Source organism: Melospiza georgiana, chromosome 16 (genome assembly GCF_028018845.1).
Source record: "Melospiza georgiana isolate bMelGeo1 chromosome 16, bMelGeo1.pri, whole genome shotgun sequence".
Classification (NCBI taxonomy): Eukaryota; Metazoa; Chordata; class Aves; order Passeriformes; family Passerellidae; genus Melospiza; species Melospiza georgiana.
The window spans coordinates 467,588-481,081 of record NC_080445.1 but is presented as its reverse complement, the minus strand read 5'-3'; positions in this window follow the sequence as shown (position 1 = coordinate 481,081).

The following is a 13,494-nucleotide window of genomic DNA, read 5'->3' as shown; positions in this document are numbered from 1 at the left end:
GTCTCTCTGGGTCGTTAGGGACCTTCTTGGGGCTTCCCGCCTTTGGGACTCTTAAGTAAGACCTACATGTTCCTAATTCAATGAAGATTGTTTATCAACGATTTAATAAAATAAAGTACTTCTTTTCACCACTGAACACCTGCCCCTGGAATGCTGTTCCGAGCCAGAACAGCTCCATGGTTTCCCTTGTGGTGGAGCCAGGCTCCTGAGACAGCCCAGGCTGTCACCCCTTGGTGCTGTCTCTGTGCAGGAGGGGACGTGGAGGAGCTGGGGGGGCCCAGAGCAGCTGGGGTAGGGGCTGGGGCCAGCACCCACCTGCCCCCTCCTACACCAAGGCACAGCTTGAGGGGTCCTTCTGCTCCCTGTCCTTTGCCTCCCCACGTTGCTCTCCCACCTCCCTGCCCTGTAACATCTCTCCTGGTCCCTACATGAAACGTCTGCTGAGAGGAACATGAATGCAATGATCCCCTTATCAAGCTTGCCTTTCTCCCAGGAAACCTGCAATTAGCTCTGTGGTGATTAGAAGACCCTGCTAATGAAGGGAGCTGGTGAAGGTGGGCTGGGGCACAGCGGGTAATAGTCATGTTGGAGCAATGAAAATTAATTGTAAAGGCAGCAAAAATGTAAAAACGTGTGGTAAGTGTAATGCATCATCAGAGCAGAGTGCCCGCTCCTGTGCCGCCCTCCAGCCTTGCTGTGCATGCCAGCCCCCTCAGGCTGTCAGGACTCAGCGCTGGGCATTGAGCACCCACACAAGGGAGGATGTCACGCCCAGCTCCGCTGCCTGGCGGCTCTGGGCACGGCAGCCCGGTCTCAGCCCAGTGTCCCCACCCACAGGGACACGCTGCTCCATCACTGGCCATCGCACGGGGTCACCTCCGACTGGGCAGAGCAGCCTCTGCCGCCCAGGGCCGCAGCCAGCACCGTGGGCACCCCAGAGCCACCCTGCCTGGGGCTGACAGAGCGACAGCCAGGCTCTGCAGCTTCTCCTGCAAGGCACACACATGTAGTGGCTCTGTTCAAGCCTGCATTCTTAAAATTACAACAGTCTGGAGGCAGAAAGAAAGCCTCTTCTATGACTGAAAATTAAAGATACTGTGTCCTGATCATTGTAAAATTGACTTCTAAAATAAGATACTTAATTAAATGTATCCATTCTTCTGATACTACTCAAAAGATTTAAGTCCAGAAATGATGCAGAGATACTGAGGGATAATGTATTCATGGGGATGGTTATCTGCCTCATAAAGGCATTATGAAAGTAGCAAAAGTAATTGCATTATATTTATGTCGATTCTCTTATTTAACTTGGCTGCAAATGAAGTATTCTGTATTGAACTGCAACCCATTTTAATTTACAAAACCAGCCCTGCTTTGCTCAGTAGTATTGCAACTAATGAAAAATGACTCAAAGGAGTAGATCTTTTCCATATGAATGCTCGTATAGACCTCAAGCAGGCACTCGATGGATGGAGCAGCTGCTGGGGCTGAGGGGCTGTGAGCTGGTGGGGAGAATGAGCTTTAGTTTGCACTGAAACTTGCAGGAGTGGAGGGCTCATCTCCTGGGAGATGCAGCTGGAGGAGCTCCTCATCTCCTCTGGGGCCTTTTGGGAGCACTGCCTTCAGCCTTGTCCCTGTGAGCAGGTCCTGCTGCAGCCGTCTCTGCTCCCTGGGCCTGGGATGCTCCTGAGCTGAGGTGGTGTGTGTGTGTGTGTGTGTGTGTGTTGGACACACTGGGGAGGAGCAGGGCTCTGTGGTGCTGCCCATCAGGTGACAGTGACACTTCAGCTGCAGCAGAGCTGCCGGAGTGGCAGGACGCGCCCTTCGCCGCAGGCAGAGAGGCAGCGCTGGCAGCACCCTCCTGTCCCCATGTCACTGCTGTGCACTAATCCAGCCTGATGTTTCTGCACGCAGAGGCATTCCTGAGTGTGCTCAAACATGGTAATTTATTATTATTTATTTACAAGTGACAGAATGTCTTCTGACCTTTCTGTCCTGCTGGGCTGGCTCTGAAGCTCTGGCTCTAACAGTGTCTTGTACATCTAAAGAATGCCAAAAGCGATGCTGTCCTGGCCTGAATCCTGGCAGCACGAGGCTGCTGTGGCCATGGGAGGCTGTGTTTGCTCCGGCTGAGAGAGCAGCCAGAGGCAGCAGTGCTGGCATGGTTGGGCTCAGCAGCTGGCTCTGTACCGATGGGCAGGGAGAGCTCCAGGCCAGGCACCCTCCTTGATGGCCAGCTCCTCCTCTCTGCCATGCTCCAAAGTGCTTTATCTCCCTCTGCATCCTCCAAACCCAGCCTCAGCCACTTCCATCAGCAGGTCCCTGCATGTCCCATCCATCTCCCAGCTCGACACTTTGCATAACATCTGAGGGAAAGCAGAGGCCCTGCTGCTCTGGGGCCTCTCCTGCGCACTCTGCTCCCTCTCCAGCTGGCATTGCCTCAGCGCTGCGGCCATCAGCCCAGCTCTCCTCACTGGAACCAGGAGTGCAAGTCCCTGTCAGTTCTCTGCAGCCATTGTGCCCTCTCCTCCTCCTCCTGCCTCTGCTGCTCTGCAGATTCTGGACATCTTGAGCACGCACTGCCCTGCTCTGAATTTTGGCTGAGCAAAACCCTCCCTGTGTCGTGGGCAGGGCTGGGAGCCCAGAGCAGAGCTGGGGCTGGAGGACACGTGATGGGTATAGAGGTTTCTGCCCTTCCAGGTTTGTCAGAGAAGGTTGTGTTTGCACAGTGCTGTGGGAGGCATCGCTGCTCATCCTCCAGGTGTGTGATATTGAGGGGTGGGCCCTGCTGGCTGAGCTCCCCGAGCCCTGCCCATGGGCACCCTGCACAGCCCTGACCTGCTGCCTGCAGTCGGCTGCTGGCAAAGGCACTGTGCCCCCCTGCTCCGTGTCCCTCAGCCCCTCCGCTGTGCATGCAGCAGCGTGGGTGCTTATGAAGCACATCTGAAGGCCACCGCTGGCGGGCAGACGTGGCAATACAGAGATTTTCATTGTCAGTGACAATATTAATGTTGCGTGATTTACAGTCTCTGGCGTGCTTGCTCTGCTGGCAGCACAGCAGCTGCTTCGGGCCCATTTGGGTGGTTTAGATCTGTCCTTGAGGGTGTAATAGAGTTATTGAGAGGGCGCAAACATTGATTGATTTGTATTGACTTGCTTGGCAGACAGCCTCGTGTGGTTGCGTGGGAGCAAAGTTTGGGACAGGGGACCATCAGATAAGGGACGGGGACTCACTGGGTACTTACTGGGCACCCCAGAGCCAGCCCCACTGACCTGTCCTGGAGGTGCAGCTGCAATGTGCTGGGCCACATCCCTGCCGCTGGCATTTGGCTCCTGGCTCTGAGCAGCAGCAGTGTGGCCCTGTCCTGGTGGCACTAGCAGCTGCTCGTTGTGTGGGCCCTGCCCGGTGCCACTGGTGCTCAGTGGTCCCCAGGGCAGGTGCTTGTGCCTGCTGCAGCTGACCTGCACCAGATGGTGGCCTGCTCTCTTCATTCCAGCCATCCAAGGCAATCACAGAGCTGCTGCCAGTGTGTGGGCTAAAGGGGCGGCGCTGGAGGGAAAGCTGTGAACATATTTCTTGCCAGCATGACTGATGGCAGGACTAATGCCCTGCACATCTCTGCTCCCACCACACAGCAGTGTGAGAGGGATGCCGAGCTGGGATCACTGTCAGCAGGGCCAGAGGGCAGCAGCTGTGGGAGCAGCCAGCCCAGCTGCCACAGCTGCAGCCAGCGAGGGAAATGCCTCCTCAGCTGGCAGCTAGGGGCACAGGGTCCCGCTCCAGCACCCATCACCACCTCCTTCCCAGCAAGGGCCAGGTCAAGAGCCCGTGAGAGAGGGCTGAGCGGGTTCAGGGGACCCTGCCCACCACACCTGGCTGCACAGGGCCGTGCCCAGCTGCAGCTCTGCCTTGCCCTGCCCACAGCAGGAGGGGACCAGCCTCATGCCAACACCTGCCAACACCCCCAGCCTGCTGGGATGGGGACAGCCCCCTGAGGGCATGGGGAGCTCCTGGGCTGGTGGGTGGGCTGCCCCTGCTCCTCTGGGGCTCCAGGCATGTGCTGGGGCAGCTCCCACTGAGAGGCACCCCAAGACATAATTGAATTCACACTTGCGTTTAACTCATTATCCTGTCAAGATATTGGCGTTTCAAATGATTCACACTTGCTTCAGTTATAAGAATCGGGGTGCTTAGACAATTCTACCCACCCTGGCTTCCGCCCTTCCCCTGCCTGGTGTTCCTGGCTGCCAGGTGTGTAACCCACCCCTGCTCCAGCCCCCCAGCCGGAGGAGGGTCTCCCCTGGCATTCAGCTCTCCCTCCTGCCCCCCTCCCCTGCCTGGGCATACTGTGTGTGGCCCCTCATGGGTGTGGTGCAGGGTGGCACTGGGGACCTGACTGGTGCAGGCACTCCCCTTCCATCCAGAAATGAGCAGCATTCACCACAGGCAGCATCCGTCCTGGAAGTGCCCTGCAGACTTGCTAGGAAATTAATAGCTCTGTTTCCTCCTTCTGTGGTGCAGAATTGTAATTCTTCTGGCACAGCGAGGAGCTCTGCCCAGTGGTGCAGGAGGGACGGATCGGAGCAGGCTCTGCAAAAGGACATTTAGAACTGATCTCTGGAAAACATTTATCACGGGGGACCAGCAGGAATAATGAACAGCTCCGTGAATGCATGGGACAGGCAGGAGATGAAAGCTGTGGACAGTCCCTGCATGGCACCTGGAGGTGCTGCTGGAGCCCCTGGGCAGCTCTGGATGGAGAGCAGTGTTGGAGGGAGGGAGGGAGGGAGGGCATCTCCATGCAGGAGTTCCCTCATTCTCCTTTAGCCACCTCCCATCAACCTCCCAAATCCTCCCCACAGATCCCACGCCTCTAGGGCCTTCTGAGGGCACACAGTCCCACTTTGGTCTTTGGTTATTTTATCCAAATCACCAGGTGCATACTGGAGCAGCTTGTAAGTATACACCAGGACCAGCATTGGAACGTTTAAATGAAAAAATGAAAAAAAAAAAAAAAGCAAGTTAAGAAACAGTTACAGCATTTTCTGCTTCCTTGATATTTTAATTAAATTCCTTGAAAAGAGCCATTGGTCCCTGCTCCACAGCCTCTCCCTCTCTGTAGGAGCCCAGCTTTGGGTCGGATCAGCCCCAAGCCAGGAATCTCCCTCCAGTGCCCCCAAATCCCTGCAGCGGGGCCCAGCCAGCCCCAGCAGCGTCCATGCCCTGGGCCAGGGCTTTGGTGAGCTGCCAACACGCACAGGGACGTGCCCCAGACAGGCAGGAACGCGGCTCTGAGGCAGTTTAATGCCCAGCTCATTCTGGGTTTCATTCCTTCTTGCCCATGTTGCCCCTCCCTTTCTGTGCTCTGAAAATATAAACCCACAACACTACAATGGGCTTTGAAAGTCATCAGTCAAAGGCGTGTAACATATGTATTTGTAGCAGGAACACAAATTCATCATCTTTGTAACAAGTAAATACTTTCTATTTTGAGTTCCATGACAAAGTGTGCATCAAGACGTATTACATAAAATGGACAAGTTAAATTCAATTGGGCCTGAGTTAACATCAGCATTAGAAACTTGACTTCTGCATTTCCAAGATTTTGAAATTTCCAGTCCATAATTTCACTGCTGAGGTCACGTTGAAGAGATGGCTGGTCTCTCTCCTCGGGCAAGTCGAGGAGCAGAGGTTTATGCAGCATGTTTTGCTTCTCTGGGAATGACAGAGACAGCTTTATGTAATCATAAAGGAACCCATTCACCTGGAGATTGTTAGCTCAGACCCCTTAGTGAAAGTGTGCTCGTTGAAATACATCTCAACTCTTGAACAGAAAAGGTAGAAATTCCTGTGCTGTTCATCTCCAATGTTTATATAACAAACTGCTGAGCTCCAAGCACTGATCTCAAACAAATACTTATTCAGTACTCAAGATTTCACCATTACTTTTGAAAGCATAATTGTTATTTTCCTTGTTATACTTTAGAGAGGCAGAGAGAGGCAGGGTGGCTTTTCTGGCCCATGGGTTGTGCTCCAGCCAGGGCCAGGGCTGTGCTGACAGACCCCTGCTCAGCCCCTCTGGCCCCCGGATCCCACCAGCATGTGGGGCCACTCCTCTCTGGGCAGGCCAGCCCTTGCCTGAGGCTGAGAGAGCATCCAGATGAGTTCTGCTCCTGCTGCTGATTTTGGAGCAGAGCTGGGGATGAGGTGGAGCTTGGGACCTGCTCAGAAGTGAAAAGGCTTTGGCATGGTGGATCTCCAACTCATGGTGGGGATTTTGGAAGCAACTTGTGACCTGCAGTTGGTCTCAGCTCTTCCAGCTGGCAGACACTGAGCGGCACCTGAGGATAGTCCCATAAATGTCTGAGCCATCCTCTGAAGAACTGTGTGATGTTCCACAGCCTCTGGAGCTCAGTGTGGAGCCCTGGCAGCCCTGAGATGCTGGCAGTGGGGCAATGGCTGGCTCCCTGAGAGCGTATTCCCCTGCACAGCCTGGAGTGCCGTCCCAGTGTGCAGCCAGGGCCCAGCTCCATCCCTGCTGCCCCGGGCACCCTCCCTCCCAGCACCCTCACGCAGCACAGGGCAGCGGAGCAGCCGGCATTCACTGGGCCCTAAATCCTACCAGAGCACCGACAGGAGCACAGTGTGTTTGTTTTTGAACAGAGCACATGTCACAGTAAATGCCAGCGGCCTTGGTGCTCGGAATAATAAATGTGCAAACACCAATTAACAGTTGCGTCTTCTGCGCACATGCGAAGGACATAATTAGCCAGTTCCATCTGTTAATTATACCTGCCATGGTGCAGATATTCATATCCCAGCCAGAGCTCAGAGGAGGAAGGTGAGCTCATGCAAGCAAAGCTCCTCTCATCCAAACATTAGATCCTTTGAGCCTCTCTTGGGTGTTGCTCAAAGCAGGAGGGCAGCAGCTCCCATCCCCTGCTCCAGCCCCTTGCTGGGCTCTCCCCGGGGCATTTCTCCACTTTGTGAGGCCCCAGCAAGAGCTTCTCACTGGAAGTACCTGCAGAGCCCTCTGCAAGTGTTTTCCAGAGGCAGCTGTGCTCGAAGCCCATCCCGGGTGGCTTTGGACAGGGAGGATCCTGTACTGCAGCACAAGGTGTGGGTCAGACCTTTGAGACTGATGAGGCTGAGCCCGGCTCAGGGCAGGAGCATTGCACAGTGCCCTGGCAGTGCCTGCAGCTGCAGCTCCCCATGGGAGCTTTTGGCTCCCAGGAGGCGCAGGGTGCCTGTGGCCGTCCTGCCCCACAGCAGCTGTGGGTGAGGTGGAGGAGCGCTGGGAAGGGGCTGGAGGCACTGCCCAGGAGCCAGGGGATGCTGCCTGGGGCCGTGGGGCCAGCTCCCACCCTGCCAGCTCTACCATTGGGAGTAACTCCACATTGCAGTGGGGAGGGCAAAGACCAAGCCCTGGCTCGCAGCCCCGTTCCTGTGTGCTAATTTCAAACAGACTTGCAGGATGTGCTCTCATGGATCTAAGCAAGCAGCAGAATCTTAACTATCAGAGCTCCTTGCTGGCTGATAAAATATGGATAAAGGAGCCATCACTTCAGAGCAGCAGGAAGAAAAATAATTGCCAAGGTTGGCTCTCATTTGAATATTGTTAAAACCCTTGCAGCGTGGCGATGGCTGCTGCAGGTTCATTCTGCTTCTGGGAATAATTTTGCCAGACAAGATTTCACTCGGCACAGAGCAGTGGTAACGAGGGGTGCCTGCTAATTGCCCCAGCAGCCCCAAGAGGTCCTGCCTGCTCCAGTCAGGTCCCCTCCACCCTGGCACAGGGAACTCGGGTGTCACAGCCCCGCGCACCAGCTGGGATGCAGCCCTGGCACGGGCCAGCAGCAGGAAATAGCGTGAGCCGTGGAGGAATGAGCCACAGAGAGAGGAGACCAGTTTTGGTACGATTTGGTTTGCTTTGAACAGGCTTTTTAGGGTGGGCTTTTTGTAGCTTTTTTTCCCTGAGCTGGTGCAGAGGCTGACAAGGACGGTAAAGTGACACTGACTAATTGAATTCTGAACTAGCAGGAGCAATGCAAATATCTGACAAATTGATTTAATTGCGTTCACGTACAATAAAGCTGAGATCTAAAAGGTCAGCTAGAAAATGGAAAGGGTCCCTGGAGTACTAACAGGAGGAAGCTGACTTTAATACACATTCATCACATTTTATCATCTAATTAGTTCACACAATGCCAGACTGATAGACAGAGGCCTAAACAAAAGTATCGATTGATTATTAGCCACATATCTATCATATTGCCTGGAGCTGGCTGTCAGCGCGGGCTGGCAACTCCTGCCCAGTGTATCAGCAGAGGGGGGCATTTGATATATAGTTTTTCTATAGCAGAATTTAGACTCTGGAAAGTGTTTTACACAGACACTGAATGATAAAGATCCCTGCAAAAGCTCTCTAGCAAAACCACCATCAAAACCCAGCCAGTCTTGCCTGCATGAAGAATATTTATGAGCGTGTGGGCAGCCAGCCCTGCTCGGTGAGGAGTGTCCAGCCCCAGCACTGCTCAGCCCCTGCTCTGCGGTGCTGCTGCGCTGCTCCTGCCCCCTCTGATTGCCCCCGGGGCCGATAAACCCCGGCACACCTGCGCTCCTGTCAGGGCCGCTCCAGAGCCAGTGCCTCACCTTTGCTGGCTGGCAGCTCCCTGCAGAGCCCCCGGGGAGGGACAGAGGTCCGGGCCAGCCTGGCATCCCCCGGTGCTGCGGCAGAGCCCCTGCTCTGTTCTCTCTGCCCTCAGCTCCATTCCGTAGGACTCTGTTTACTCCTGATCAGTAAAACGGCAAACGTGCAATTCCACCAGGAGCAGGGCGGCTCCAGGGCGGCCGGAGCCGGTCCCTGCCAGCCGGGCAGGAGCTCTGGCATCCCCGGCAGCCACCGGCCCTTTAATGACCCTGGGGCGCACACAGAGGCGAGAGGATGGCAGCCGCAGCGGCTCCTCACTCCCCACTCCATCCCCAGCCACAGCTGGCTCTGGAGCCAGCACAGCTGGCTCTGCCACAGCGCAGGAGCCGCTTGGCAGGCGCGAGGGGACCCCTCTGAAAACATCGCGCAGGGCACAGGCAAACCCAGCACGTGAACCAGTCTGCAGAGTCACGCTCAGCCCTGCCACACCTACACCTGCCTTTATCTGCAGCATTTTTGTCAGAACATATGGGGTGGGACCTCCCTTTTCCTTTTTCTCGGGCTTTATTAATTTGTATTCAGGATTATCTAATCATTTGGGCTTTAAATATCTACAGTTAGAAAAAGATTTGACTATGGCCTGATTCAGAAGAATTAGCTTCTGCAAAGATTGACATGTTCAACAGCTGCCAAAATAACATCAGACTTGCAAAGAAAATGTCTTCACTTTCTATTGTTGAAAAGTGAGTGGAGTTAATAATGGGGATGGGGGCATTGAATCTGCGCACAGACTGTGCTGGATCCACTTGTTAATGAGGCTGAGCTCAGACCCCAGAAGCAAAGCAGTTCCCAGTCTGAATGCTCACCTGGAGTGGGGTGCGGGTTGGAGCCCCTGGCCAGCCCTGGCTCACCTGTGGGGCAGCACAGCAGCCACGCCTGGCTCCTGTGGGAAACCTTCACTGGACCCCCTCTCTGAGCAGGGCAGGGCTGGCCAGGAGCATCCCACAAAGGCAGGAGCCCCTTCCTGGAGCCCCCAGCAGTGCTGGAGCAGCAGCATGCAGCAGGTGCACCAGCATTCCCTCATCATCCTCAGCGGCTCTGGGAAGGGAGCAGCAGGGCCTGGGCGCAAGGCTGGCTGTGCAGCCTGCTGTGGCTCTGACCTGCACAATGCTCCCTACAGTCCCGTGTTTACCCTGACCCTCACTATCTCTCTGAACAGACTACCACAGCTAATTTAGTTTGAACAAAGCTAGAAATGAAAGGATAATCAGGTTACCCCAAATGACAGCTGCAACATCTGTATTTTCTCATACACTGGCACATTTGTTTTACAGAACATTGTAGTGAATCTGAAAAACTTGTCAATGATATTTCTTTTGTCCCTTCCTCAAAGGAGCAATAGATGGCTCTCCAAAAGAATATAAATTGGTGCCAAATGTTGGAAACAGGGTTTTTCTGCAATATCTGTCCTTTGTTCCTGACTTTGTGCAGAAGCCCCCTCCCTGCAGCAGTGAGCACACGTGGCCCCAGCCTTTCCCTGGCTGGTGGGCAGAGTCTGGAGCTGCCTTCTGCAACCTTCACATCCCCACTGAGCTGAGTTTCCATCCAGAGCCCCTCATGGAGCTGCCCCAGGCCCAGAGCTCAGCACTCGCTGGCCCAACCCCTCGGGGTCTCATGCCCAGAGCCCAGTGGGACAGTGGATGTCACAGTGCCACAGAGGATGTCACAGTGCCACAGCAGGGCTGTGTCACAGGGGGTGTCACAGTGCTGGCTCCTGCACTGGGCACACATTGTGCCACCAAGCCTGTTGGTTTAACTGCAGGAAAATGGATAGATCTGTCAGCTGGGGCAGGAGCCACCGTGCCACCCACCACGCTGTTCCCTGCCCAGCCCACCACGCTGTTCCCTGCCCAGCCCTGCCTCTGAAGGTGCATGAGGACCTCTGGCTCTCCTGGAGGCCTCGGCAGGACCCCTCTGTCCTGTGCCCTCCTGGCCACGTGGATCATTTCTCTGCACACACAACTCCCTTGTGGCTCTCCTGAGGCCACCCAGAGCTCCTCATCCCCCAGAGCATCCCCCAGGCACGGGCAGAGCCCCTGGCCCTTGTGCCCAGGTTCTGGGGGCAGGATCTGGCCCCCAGCCAGGGTCTCTGTGCAGGTGCTGGAACAGCTCCCGGCAAGCAAAGCTGCACAACAATTGCAGATTTTCTATTTATGCTCTTTTTTGCTTTCAGCTCTTTAGCTCTGCTTATTCTGCAGGGATTATGTGCTACTCACTGCTGGCCTATTGCTTCAGTATTTTAATTCCTTTTTTAGCTGTAACCCCATTTTCCACACTCTTTCAAGGAAAGCAGCAGCCACCACCAATTGCTGCTCCTGGACTGAGGCCAAAGGCAGGGCAGCGTCTCCCCAGCTCCAGGGCAGGAGCTGTGCAGGCCCTGGCACCAGGAGGTGCTGGCTTTGCAGACTGTGACAGTGGAGACTTTTCCTGAAGTCCTGATTAACTTGGGGCAGCTCATGCTACAGATTTCACTTTCCCAGGGGTGTTGCTTTCATCCCAGTCAGTGGCTGTGGCTCCCTGTGTGCCTGGCTGTGGTTGTGCCAAAGGGGACCCTGCCAGTACAGCAGAAGGTGCTGGCTTGGGTGACAGTCCATAATTCCCCAATTTTCATTTAAATTGAGCTTTGTGCTGCCTTGATGAGGGAATGTATTAAAGCCGGGATGGCTGATGGTTTTTAAATAAATTCCAAGATGAATTCCACACATATCCTGCATTAATGTGGAAGGTGGAGATAGAGGCTGGGGTGAGCTGAAGCAGAAAGTATACTGTAAATTGAGGCTTGGCACCGAATATAAATGGCAAAGGTTGCTGCCTGCCAATAACAGTAAATCAGCCTGAGCAGCACAGCGATAAGCAGCGAGATGGATTTACCGCTGCCCGGGCGGGCCGAGGGGCTGCCCTGGCACTGAGGGGCACGGTGGGCACGGTGGGCATGCGGGCTGTGCTGCCCTGGGGACACGGCAGCGCCACACGAGCCTCCCTGCTGGCCGCGGTGCCCAGTGGGGCTGCCCAGCCACAGCTGCCCTCGAGCTCAGCTGAAGCGCCCGTGAGGCAGAAACCCAGCGGGAGCACAGTGGGGCTGAGCTCAGAGCTCTTCGCACAGAAATGCTGTGCCACTGGACCCTGGACTATCCCACCCCGTGCTGCTGTGCCCAGCTGGCACAGGCTCCCCATGTTCCAGGGGCACAGGGAGGCTGCCCCAGGTCATGGCCTGCTCAGGGGCACCCAGCACAGTCCTGCAGCCCTGGGGAAGGCCCGGATCCATGGCAGCAATGGGGGACAGCTGCTCTTGGCTGCCAGGACTGGGGATCTGCACTGGCTCCAGGCTCCTCTGGTACCCCCAGCTGGAGCGGGGTGCTGCCAGCGGTGCTGGGCTGCAGCGTTTGCTTCTCAAAGGCAGAGCAGCCCCAAGCTCACACACAGAGGAATCTTCAGGGGTTAGTGCCAGCGCTAATCCCAGGTCTGAGACTCAGGAACAAGTCCTGGTTTGTAAAAACATCCCCCAAATCATCCATGTCAGCATGCTGTTCCCAGGCTGGGTTTTGCCGTGACAGCAGCCTGATTCCTCTGACCTGGAGGATTACTCCAGATTTATGCTGGGATGTGAGAAAACCAAGGACTGATCAGGCCTGATGGGAGCAACAGAAGGCTGTATTTGTATTACCCAGCTGTCTTCCTCACATGTCCCTAATAATTAAAACCTTTTAACATAATAATTTTGCAAACAGATTTATCACAAATGGTCTGACAGCCAGTCTGCTCCTGGAAATCAACCCTCCCATCCCCAGCTGGGAGGAATCCACAGTACAGGGCTTTTGTGGTGGCCAGCCCCAGTCCCCTTGGCTCTCTCCTGGTCCTCTCCCAAGGAAGGTGAAGTCAAACAGTCTCAGCACTTCAGATCCTTGGGGCAGGAATGGCCCCAGTCTCCCCAAGGTTTAGGTGGGCAACTTTCAACCTGCAGAAGCTGTTTTCCAGGAAATGATGAGCACTCAGTGAAACTCCTTGGGAGTGCCATTGCCTCAGGTCCTTGAAGATCAATTTCCATGAGGATCACTCCAGCTGTGCTCTTGGCAAGGTGATGTGATTCTCTTCTGTGTAAACAGCCATAACTTCAGAATTACCCAGGAAAGACAGACCCCAAGAGATGTGTAAATGACCAACTGTCTCATTAATCAGACACAAATGCAAGCCCAGCAATGGCTCTGGTTGCTGAGCTGGAAAATGCTTAAATTTATTGATTGAGACAGCAGGAACAGTGGATCCCTGGCCAGGACTATGAGATCCAGAGCTGGGATGGGGCCATGCTGGCAGCTGGCTCTGGAGTGCTGCTGGCCTGGGCACCCATGTCCCGCACTGGAGTTTGTTCCTGCCTCGCCTGAGCCAGTCTCAGCCCTTGCACCAGTGGCCAGGAGTGCCCTGGCAGCTGGATCCCCCATTTCCACAGGGCTGCCCTGTTTGGGGCTGGGGCACCGTCTGCCTTGATCAGCAGGAGCACGGGCACAGCAGAGCCGGGATGTGCCTGCATCCCCGAGAGCTGCAGCAAGGCTGTGCCATCCATCCTCCCAGGTTGCCATGCCAACCAAGAGCAGACAAGAACCGATGTAATTTGCAGAATCACCCTCTTGACACAGAATCCAAGCAGCTTGTGAGAAGTAGGGTGAAAGATGTCAAGGGATCAGGGAGAGGCTCTCAGTGCCTCTCTGCATGCAGTGCCTGGCTGTGTTCCATTTCCCAGAAAGGATTCTGTCACCTCTGCTGCAGAGCTGGAAGTACAGGACCCAGA